We start from the raw sequence: 11,275 nt of genomic DNA on the forward strand, positions 1-11,275 counted from the left end.
CCATTTAGATTATGCAGTTCAGTTTTGGTCGCCATACTATAGAATGGATATAAATTCACTTGAATGTGTCCAGCGTAGGATGACTAAGTTAGTTCCCCAAATTAGAATTCTTTCATATGAAGAAAGATTAACAAAGCTTAAATTACATTCACTGGAAAGGCGAAGAGTTTGGGGTCACATGATAGAGGTTTACAAGTGGATGAATGGACACAACAAAGGGGATATTAATAGGGTATTAAAAGTATCAACATAAGACAGAACACGAAACAATGGGTATAAATTGGATAAATTTAGATTTAGGAAAGACTTGGGTAAATACTGTTTTGGTAACAAGGTTGTCGATTTATGGAACCAATTACCGCGTAACGTGGTGGAGGTGGGGTTCCTCGATTGTTTCAAGCGCGGGTTGGACATGTTTATGAGTGGGATTGGGTGGTTATAGATAGGAACTGCCTCGTATGGGCCAATAGGCCTTCTGCAGTTTCCTTTGTTCTTATGTTCTTAACAAGATCACAATCTTCCTCCCATCTGCTGTCAGAGTTCCATGTATGGAGCTTGTGCTGTCATTGGTACCCCGATTTTCTAGGTCTTCAGACTTCCATTTCCGCTTTATTAGGAGTGCCACTCCTCCTCCCTGTCTCTGTGTCCTCTCTTTTCTTATCACCTGGTACTCCTCTGGAAAGATTGCATCCGAGATCATGCCATTTATTTTAGTTTCCACTATTGCAACTATGTCAGGATCTGCCTTGCTAACTCTTTCTTTTACCTCTTCTGGTTTATTAGTAACCACATCAGCATTGGTGTACCCAATCTTGAGACTCTTCTTGGAAACTCCGGTACTAGAGTTCACTCTTTCTCTGCGGGTCTGGGGGGATCGGGGGACGGGGGTGTCTGGGGAGTGAATGGGGGCTGGGGGGTGCCTGGGGGGGCGAATGGGGTCTGGGCATCTAGGAAGGTAGGTAGGAAGGTCTGGGGTAATAAGGTCTGGGTAGGTATGTCTGGAGTAGGAATTGCATATTGGCTCTGAAAATTAGGTACGGTCTGAGAGGCATGGGGGGGGGGGGGCGGTTGAGAGGTAGCGTAAGGCTGAGAGTCAGATAGAGGTTGAGAGGTAGCGTAAGGCTGAGAGTCAGATAGAGGTTGAGAGGTAGCGTAAGGCTGAGAGTCAGATAGAGGTTGAGAGGTAGCGTAAGGCTGAGAGTCAGATAGAGGTTGAGAGGTAGCGTAAGGCTGAGAGTCAGATAGAGGTTGAGAGGTAGCGTAAGGCTGAGAGTCAGATAGAGGTTGAGAGGTAGCGTAAGGCTGAGAGTCAGATAGAGGTTGAGAGGTAGCGTAAGGCTGAGAGTCAGATAGAGGTTGAGAGGTAGCGTAAGGCTGAGAGTCAGATAGAGGTTGAGAGGTAGCGTAATGCTGAGAGTCAGATAGAGGTTGAGAGGTAGGGGGGAGAAGGATAGACGGGGGTGGGGAGTTACGTTAACTAAGTCTACCACTAACTTGGTAGCTTCTCAACAGTCTATGTCAAAATTTACTTTAATGAGTGCTAATTACCCTAATTAACCCCGAGCAATTAATTAACTGTCACCAGGGCCGATAATTAATCATACGTAAATCCGTCTCACTCCGCACTGCCTAAGCAGGTCTCATCAAACACTGTGAATTCACGGGCGAGGAGTTAATTACTCCACTAATTAACAAGAGTGCATCTTAATCCACTGTCATCAGACAGAATATGATTAATATAACGAGTTATGCTAGCTCCATGACCTCGTTTTACCGAGTCATCTGAGTCATCAAGACCCCTGACGTAAATTACTCCACTAATTAACATGAGCCACTAATTGCTATACCCCAGAAAGGTAATTAGTCTCGAGCAAATTACGTTAACACAAATACTGACAGACTCTGACAGTTCCTCTCCCACTATGTGAATTCATGATGAGAATGCTAATTACATAATTAGCTAGAGTGGTCAATTAGTTGTCATACGGACAATTAATTGCACCGGAAACGTATCTCAACAAGCTCAGCACTGTTCTCCTTTAACAGCTCTCACACTCATCAAGAATGTGCAACCCCTTATAAAGTTAATTCCCATTAATTAACTCACTGAATCCTTAAGTCCTTAACACAACTTAAAGAATACAAAGTAACCCCAGGTTACATAGGTCACACTTACAGTGGCATGCATAACAACATAATTTTTTTTTTTTTTTTTTTTTTTACATGCAAGCATGCGTAAAATTTACAATAAAAACAGAACAAATATAACATAGAACAAAAGTACAAAGCACACATATGTACAAGGACAAAGGAACAAATCAATAAAAGACCAGCCAGAAGGGCTGACCACAAAACAAAAATGCATATACAAACAATACACAAATATAAACACAGCGTAAGACAAACATAAGGGAAAACCCCAGGACAAAATGCACACAAAACAAGCCTGCTAACACCTCAAACACATACAGAGAGGCGAGAAACATACAAGAATAAGGACAATAACAATAAAGAAAACAGATCCGCCATAACAAACGGAAGGCAAAACATAACAAAGAGCACACGCCAACAGCCTGAAGGGCACACAATATGACAAACAAGTGCACACGACATCCATAACCGAACACACAAACGCATAGGAACCGCACCCCCCCCCCCCCCCACGAGCCATACAAGAAAACCCACAATACAAATCGGAGCACGCAGGAACCGGGAAACAATACCCACCCCACCCACTCACACACACACCCCACAACCAGACAACACAAAATACATAAAAATCACTTGCGAGGAACAACGTGAGAAATGTACTTCTCCGGGAAAAGATCACGAGGATACTTCGCCTTGTAAGCTTCCCAGACTAGATCTTCAAGGTCGGTAGGGTTTTTGATCCCCCGCTCTCGAGCGGGTATAATAAACTCAGGAACATCTATATCTGGCAGCATCGGCCAACGCTTAAGGTCACTGACGCAAGTCGCATAACGAGGCTGGGGAGCGCCATCCACGCCCCTCGAGGAAGCAGACGACACTGGAGAAGCGGACGAGGGTCGCCGAGCCTGCCACGCCTTCGCCATCGGAGCAGGGGCCGGACGCTGAGACGATAGCACCTCCACGGATACCTCAGGAGACACGGAAGGGACTGCAGGAAACAGAAGATGCGGCAAGACCGCTGCCAAGGAAACGGGTAACGAGGAAGGGGCCACAGAACATCCAGAGCGAGCATCCTTTCTCAACATCACCACCAGGCCACCCCGCTCACCACCAACTACAGCAGGGGAACCACCGCCCACGAAGAACCGGAGCCATCCGACGCAGGCAACGCACCTGAAGCAGGACCCTCGGACACCGGACCAGAAGTTGAGGCCGAAACACCGGCACCGGCATCCTCAGGCAAGTGTACCTCCGCCACCACCATAGTGTGCACCACATCTGGAGCCACTCCACCGTCAATGGAAGGACGACACTCGTCGAAGTCGCCAACTTCAGCCCACGCAGAAGAACGCCGGGAACGCTTAGGCTCGGGACGCACATCATCAGACCCGGAGGCAGACTCAGCGACCCGCGTAGCACCAGCCGAGCGAACCGACGCACGCCGCAGTACAGCAGCCTCCTCAACCACACGGGGCACCAGGCCAGGTACAGGAGGGAATGCCGGATCCACCCCAGCTCCCAGCACAGCCGGAACAGACGGCGAGGGTGCAGGGATCGGGACAGACACAGCAGAGGAAGAACTGGAAGACAAGGGGTCCGAGCAAACGGCAGTCGGAAGAGGCTCAGGGACACCAGCCGGAGCAGGCGGAGCACTAGGCGAGGACACAATCTCCGAAGGAGATGCGGCAACAACAGGGGGCGCAACAGGCGGAGCAACAGCCGATACAGAGGGCACCTCCTCAACCGAAGAGACGTCCACACCCACCGAATCATCCCCCACAGAAAGGGGCGGAAAATCCTCCTCACTGAAGAGATTCACTGGTGCAACAGCAGGTGCAGAACAGTCAGCAGCCTGATGGCCCAAAAGACCACAACGATAACACGTCCGCGGCTGACGGGCGTAAAACACCCGAACGTTGTACCCCATAAGGCGCACAGAGGACGGAATATCCGCCCGGAGTCTCATGCCCAGGGTGCGAATGTTAGACCTCACACCCTTAAGAGGACTAGAAGACACCACGTTCACTCTCACACTAACAACTGCGCCAAACCGGCCGAAATACCGCCGGAGCAGAGCCTCTGGAAACTCCAAGGGAGCCCCATGCACACTGATGTAAGTAAGTGCACCACTTCTATCAGAGAGGGTTACAGTGCCCGCACCATCCGGCAGGGGCAGTGTCCGCCTCTCATATCGCTGGAGAAAATCGAGATATGCCATCTCCTCAGTGAACTTCACAATTGCCCTACGGGCCGTTACCAACTCGACCCCATAAATCGCAAACACAGGGACAGAGAGCATTTCACAAGCCAGGGCAATCTCCGGGTAACCAGCCCGCACAGAGAACTCTAGTCCCACAGACTGAGCCCGGACGACAGGGGGTAGAGGGACCCCCCATCGTAACGCCACGTCAGCACAGGCGAGCAGAGACACACCCGCCCCCAACCATAACAACATAAATGCACAGCCCACATACGGTTGCAGTTTCTGCAACACGTTAATTACTGTACCCACACAATAATGACACACGGTTAGGCAACAACAAAAGTGTACCTACATTACTGCCCCCTCTAATCTTGCAACAGTTACAAGGGACTACTGTGTGCAATCACTACTACTTCATCAAGACAATTTACGTTAATATAAAACACCGTCGCTACGCGGACAGCTGGCACTAATTTTCATAATTAGGCTACATTAATCAATTGCTTGCTCTCATTAAGTACTGTGAATTACCCTGAATAATCAAAGGGACCTCCTTAAAAAGTGGAGCTCTGCTAGGGTGCAGAAGTGGTCTGCACCCTAGCTCCGGTAGGGTGCAGACGTGTTGCCCTGGCGCTCCGGCAGTTGGTGATTGTTTGCCAGTTTGACCGGTTGGGGGCGGGTGTGTCTCTGCCCACCTGTGCTGATGTGGCGTTCACGATGGGGGTCCCTCTTCCCCCCTGTAGTACGGGCTCAGTTTGTGGGCCTTGAATTTTCTGTGAGAGCTGGTTACCCGGAGATTGTGCGGGCGTGTGACTTGCTTTCTGTCCCTGTGATAGCCATTTATGGAGTCGAGTTGGTAACGGCACGTTGAGCAATAGTGAAGTTCATGGAGGAGTTAGCGAATCGAGACTTCCTCCGTCGATACGAAGGGTGGACCCCTGCCGGATGGTGCGGGCACTGTGACCCTCTCTGATCGGAGTGGTGCCCTCACTTACGTCAGTGTGCATGGGGCACCCTTGGAGATTCCGGAGGTTCTGCTACGGTGGTACTTCGGCCGGTTTGGTGCAGTGGTTCATGTGCGGGTGAACGTGGTGTCTTCCAGGCCTCTCAAGGGTGTGAGGACTAACATTCGCACCCTGGGCATGAGGCTCCGGGCAGATATTCCGTCCTCTGTGCACCTTATGAGTTACAAGGTTCGGGTGTTTTACGCCCGACAGCCTCGGACGTGTTATCATTGTGGCCTCTTGGGCCATCAGGCTGCTGACTGTTCTGCGCCTACCGTTGCGCCCGTGAACCTCTTCAGTGAGGAGGATTTTCCGCCGCTTCCTGTGGAGGAGGCTTCGGTGGATGTGGATGTCTCTTCAGCCGCGGATGTGCCCCCTGTGTCGACTGTTGCGCCGCCTGATGCGTCCCCTGTTATTGTCGCCTCTCCTCTGGTCATCGCCTGGTGATCGTCCTGCTCTGGCTAGTGTCCCAGGGGTTCTACCGACTGCCTTCTGCTCGAATCCCCCGTCTTCCAGTTCATCCTCTGCTGCGTCTGTCCCTGCACCCTCGCCGTCTGTTCCGGCTATACTGGGTGATAGGGTGGATCCGGCGCTTCCTCGTGTGCCTGGCCTGGTGCCCCATGTGGTTGAGGATGCTGCCATTCTACAACGTGCATCGGTTCGCCCGGCTTGTGTTGCGCATGGCTCTGGGTCAGCCTCTGGGTCTGATGATGTGCGGCCAGAGCCTAAGCGTTCTCGGCGTTCTTCTTCTGCTTGGGCTGACGTTGGCGAATTCGACGATTGTGGATCTTCCGGTGACGGCAGGGCGGGGCTCCGGTTGTGGTGCATACTACGGTGGTGGCGGAGGTGCATTTGCCTGAGGATGCCGGTGCCGGTGTTTCGGCCTCCACTTCTGGTATGGTGTCAGCGGATCCTGCTTCGGGTGCGTTGCCTGAGTCGGATGGTTCCAGTTCTTCATGGAGGGTGGTTCCCCCTACTGAGGTTCGTGGTCAGCGGGGTGGCCTGGTGGTGGTGTTGAAAAAGGCTGCTCGCTCTGTGGGTTCTGTTGCCCCTTCCTCGTTCCCCGTTTCATCATCAGTGGTCTTGCTGCCTCTTCCGTCTCCGGCCGTCTCTTCAGTGTCTCCTGCGGTCTCAGTGGAGGTGTTGCCGTCTAGTCGACCATTCCCTGCTCCTGGGTGTACGACCGCGAGGCAGTCTCGGCAGCCCTCGTACGCTTCTACGGTGTCGTCTGCTTCCTCGAAGGGCGTGGTTTGCACTCCCCGGCCTCATTATGCGACTTGCGTCAGTGACCTTAAGGATTGGCCGATGCCGCCTGATCTGGATATTCCAGAGTTTATGGTGGCCCTGTGGCAGCAGGGGAATAGTAACCCTACCGACCTTGAAGATTTGATTTGGGAGGCTTATAAGTGGAGGTATCCTAGGCGTGATTTTCCTAAGAAATATGCTCCTGCCTCTTGAGGACTGTGTTCCCTCTCCCATGATTTCTTTGTATATTGTGTATCCTTTTGTGTGCGTGGTTGTGGGATGCGGGTAGGGTGTTTGTGTGTGGCTGGGTGGGACGGTTTAGCTTCCCGGTTCCTGCGTGCTCCGGTATGTTTTTGTGGGTTTCATTGTATTGCTTGTGTGTGTGTGTGTGTGTGTGTGTGTGTGTGTGTGAGGTTCCTGTGCGTCCGTGTGTCTGGTTGTGGATGTCATGTTTTTATGTTCTTTTTTTTTTGGTTCTCTGTTTTTATGGTGGTGTTTGTGCGCTTGTTTGTGTCATGTTGCGTGCCCTTCAGGCTGTTGGCGTGTTCCGGTCAGGGTTTATGCTCTTTGTTATGTTTTGTCATTGTGTTTTTCCTTTAGTTTGTTATGTAATGTATGTTTCCTTTCTTGTTTTTGTAATTATTATTATTATATTAGCATTTTGTGTTGGTGCCTCTCCGTCTGTGTTTGAGGTGCTGGTAGGCTTGTTCTGTGTAAATTTTGTTCTGGTGTTTCTTTTTTGATTGTCTTCCACTGTGTTTATATTACATTGTTGTGTTTTGTTTATAAAATTTTGTTTGTTTTGTGGTCGGCCCATCCGGCTGGTCTTTTTTTGTGTACCTTGATTTTGTTCCTTTGTACATGTGCAAGTGTGTTCTTTGTATTCTGTGCTTTTGTTCTATGTTGTATTTGTTTTTGCTTTTATTGTACTTATAAGCATGCTTGCATGTAAAAATAAAAAAATAAAAAAATAAAAACTTCAGCAAGACAATTTACGTTAATATAAAACACCGTCGCTACGCGGACAGCTGGCACTAATTATCATAATTAGGCTACATTAATCAATTGCTTGCTCTCATTAAGTACTGTGAGTTCCCCTGTATAATCAAAGGGACCTCCTTAAATCCTCAACACAGCTCCTAGGGGCAGTAATATTACGTATACTTGGTTACAACACTGCCCAAACCTACAACATAATGATGGCGTCAGCATACCCCACATCCTAATGACATCATTTGGTAATCAATCAGCAATCTCAACTACTGACTCACCACACAACACTACACACTATATATACATTTGCATGTATATATATATATATATATATATATATATATATATATATATATACATATATATATATATATATATATATATATATATATATATATATAAATATATATATATATATATACATGCAAATGAAAACACATGGAAATGGCATTCACTTAATCAATGAAAATTATATCACTAGATAAATTATACATAATTATACAGACCTCAGGGTAACTGACAACCCTACAACACTAGCCTGCCTACCTCTGCAATGATATAATTAACATGCGGCAACATGGCATTAATCTAGACTGAACGATTATATAGAATCGACAGAACTGGATCACTTACATGGTAAATCTCTACACTGACCGGTTACATACTCGAGTCAGTCTACACACAACATATATCTATATACATGTACATGTGGTACTGTGTACAACATCCATCTCCTGGTACATCACAACCAGTCACCTGGACGTCAGTACAGACAGCTGTCTCTCAGCTGCTTCCCTCGCTTGGCAGGCGCTATGGGACAACTCAGCTGTTACCGAAATTAACAACAGTCCTGAGACACTGTAACAATTATTATTGTACTCACGATTTCCACTCTCATTTCATTCATTTCCACGGTCACTACCTCACTGGCTGAAGAACACCTAGCTCGCTCCACGTGTGTCGACTAGGTGTGGACCTAGGGTGTCCAGGGCAGGTGGCCAAGCGTGGCCCAAGGGGGTGGCCAAGGCATGTGGCCACCACGTGGCCCTAAGGGGTGGCCACGGAGTAGCGCGGGGCGTCACAGCAGCCCACCTGGGCTGAGGTGGCGCGCAGGGTGGCCAGGGTGGCGCGGGGTGGCGCGGCGCGCACATGGGGCTTGCCTCAGGCTGGTTGGCTGGCGGCCACAGGCATACACAACGTGGATGGGAGAGCACCCACACCCCCATCATACCAGAGCCATGCCTCTCTCGTACACCGGGCGTGATAATGGCCGGCGTCACCACATGGCGGACACAGTAAGGTGGAATTCAAAGTCCAACAGGGGCCTATAATATCACCACAATTACACTAGGAGGCCCTGCCCTTATTCCACCAATTGTCCGTTAACATAGACAGGATTCTCGAACCTGATGTGAGGAACCATCTGATACACTATGAGGCCTGCCAGCTGCCTCATGGGTGAACACTGTCTCTAAGATTTTTTTTTTACTATTCCTTCCGTACTCCTTGGATCCATTTCACGCAAATTGGGCCTCGACACAACCCATGATAGCAGGAGTGCCATGCACGATGAGTAATAAGGATGACACAGCGATTAACGGTGGTGGAGGTGGCAGCCGCCACCCCAACCAGAGTCACCTTCTCTTCAACTCGCCGCCCAGCTCAGACTGAAGATTTTGGCGGCATAGGGGAACTCAAATGCCCATCTCCCCCCCCCCTACCTTGTCTTGACCAATCAGCACAAAGCCGGCACAACCCCTCATGCCACTTCCAATTACAGCGTTCGCGCCTAAAACTCGCCACGAGGCTGAGGTGCCTAGACGAATCACAGACGCCCTCACCATGAGGCGTCCCGTGACGTCACAAGGAGGGGGAGGCCTATGAGTCTGGCGCCATACCTCACATGGTGGGGAGGCGACGTTCACCCCTCTGTCCCCTCCATCTCGAAAACCGTTGGCGAGTCAAGTACCCTCTCATACCACTCACTCTCTCTCCCCAATCCCATTTCACAGAAACAGGATAAATTCTGTAACTTTCTCTACAGACCAGTCAAAGACCTCTGGCTAGTCTTAAACGATGGTTCTTAGCATAAGCTTTCATCCAACATCACACAAGTGCATGTAGTTTGAAAACTTCTTGTCTAGAGTCCCTAGAGCGACTCTAGATTAATCTAGAAAACTAGAAAAACTAGCTGAGGGAATTTTCATTCCCTCACAGCCTCTTTAATAGAGAAATGTACCAGGACGGGTCAATTCTTCTTACAGTTGTAAGGCCCAATCCGGCGGTGGATTTCCACTTCATTTCCTGCTATCTCGGCTCTAATATATCTCAAGATCTCCTGTAACTCAAATTCTTCCATCTACATCCTTTCCTGCCTCGATGATGCCTTGGATTCGAGTAATCCATGGAGTATAATTGAGCGCCTTCTCTGTGACGCACTCTCATGCTGGTCGCCTTTCCCCTGGATCCCCCCCCATCCCTCCCACACTCGCTACTCCATCCCTTGCCATGCTGTTATTCTTGGCAAATTCATTTGCAAGCCAAGATATTTCACTTTCCCATACTACCCTGCTTTTTCTGATTTCTTCCTGAATATAGTTCATAAACTCTTGTTTATGTCTCTGAACTTCGTCCCGTATTTTATTAAGGATCTCACTTTTAATCCCTTGGATTAGATCCTCTATCCAAACATCCGTCTTCTCTACAAATTTCCCTATCAGCTTCTTCACGAACGTTGCTCTTCTTCATTCATAGTACTGCTGGACCAAGACGCTCTTCCTGATCTAGTCATTGCTATAAACAACCTTACCCACAAACGTTCCAATTGCCTTACCAATCTGCAATACACAGTATAGGGGAGTGAGTCTCCAGGCGTCTCCCCACCTGGTGTACTAGGACCACGGTGCGGAGCGTGTGTACTCACCTATTTGTGCTTGGGGGGGTTGAGCTTTGGCTCTTTGGTCCCGCCTCTCAACCGTCAATCAACTGATGTACAGATTCCTGAGCCTACCGGGCTCTGTCATATCTACATTTGAAATTGTGTATGGAGTCAGCCTCCACCACATCACTGCCTAAAGCATTCCACCTGTTAACTACTCTAACACTGAAAATGTTCTTTCTAACGCCCTTGTGGCTCATTTGGGTACTCAGTTTCCACCTGTGTCCCCTTGTTCCCGTACCACCAGTGTTGAATAGTTTATCTTTGTCTACCCTGTCAATACCCCTGAGGATTTTGTAGGTAGTGATTATGTCTCCCCCTACTTTTCTGTCTTCCAGTGTCGTAAGGAGCATCTCTCGTAGCCTTTCCTCGTAACTCATGCCTCTTAGTTCTGGGATTAGTCTAGTGGCATACCTTTGAACCTTTTCCTGCGTCGTCTTGTGCTTGACAAGGTACGGGCTCCATGCTGGGGCTGCATACTCCAGGATTGGTCTTACATATGTGGTATACAAGTTTCTAAATGATTCCTTACACAGGTTCCTGAACGCTGTTCTGTTGTTAGCCACATATGCCACAGACGTAATTCTTTTTATGTGGGTTTCAGGAGACAGGTTTGGTGTGATATCAACTCCTAGATCTTTCTCTCTGTCCGTTTCAAGGAGTACTTCATCTCCCATTCTGTATCCTGTGTCTGGCCTCCTGTTTGCGCTGCCTAGTTTCATTACTTTGCATTTACTCGGG

The sequence above is a fragment of the Procambarus clarkii genome, chromosome 63, assembly GCF_040958095.1.
Source record: "Procambarus clarkii isolate CNS0578487 chromosome 63, FALCON_Pclarkii_2.0, whole genome shotgun sequence".
NCBI classification, from domain to species: domain Eukaryota; kingdom Metazoa; phylum Arthropoda; class Malacostraca; order Decapoda; family Cambaridae; genus Procambarus; species Procambarus clarkii.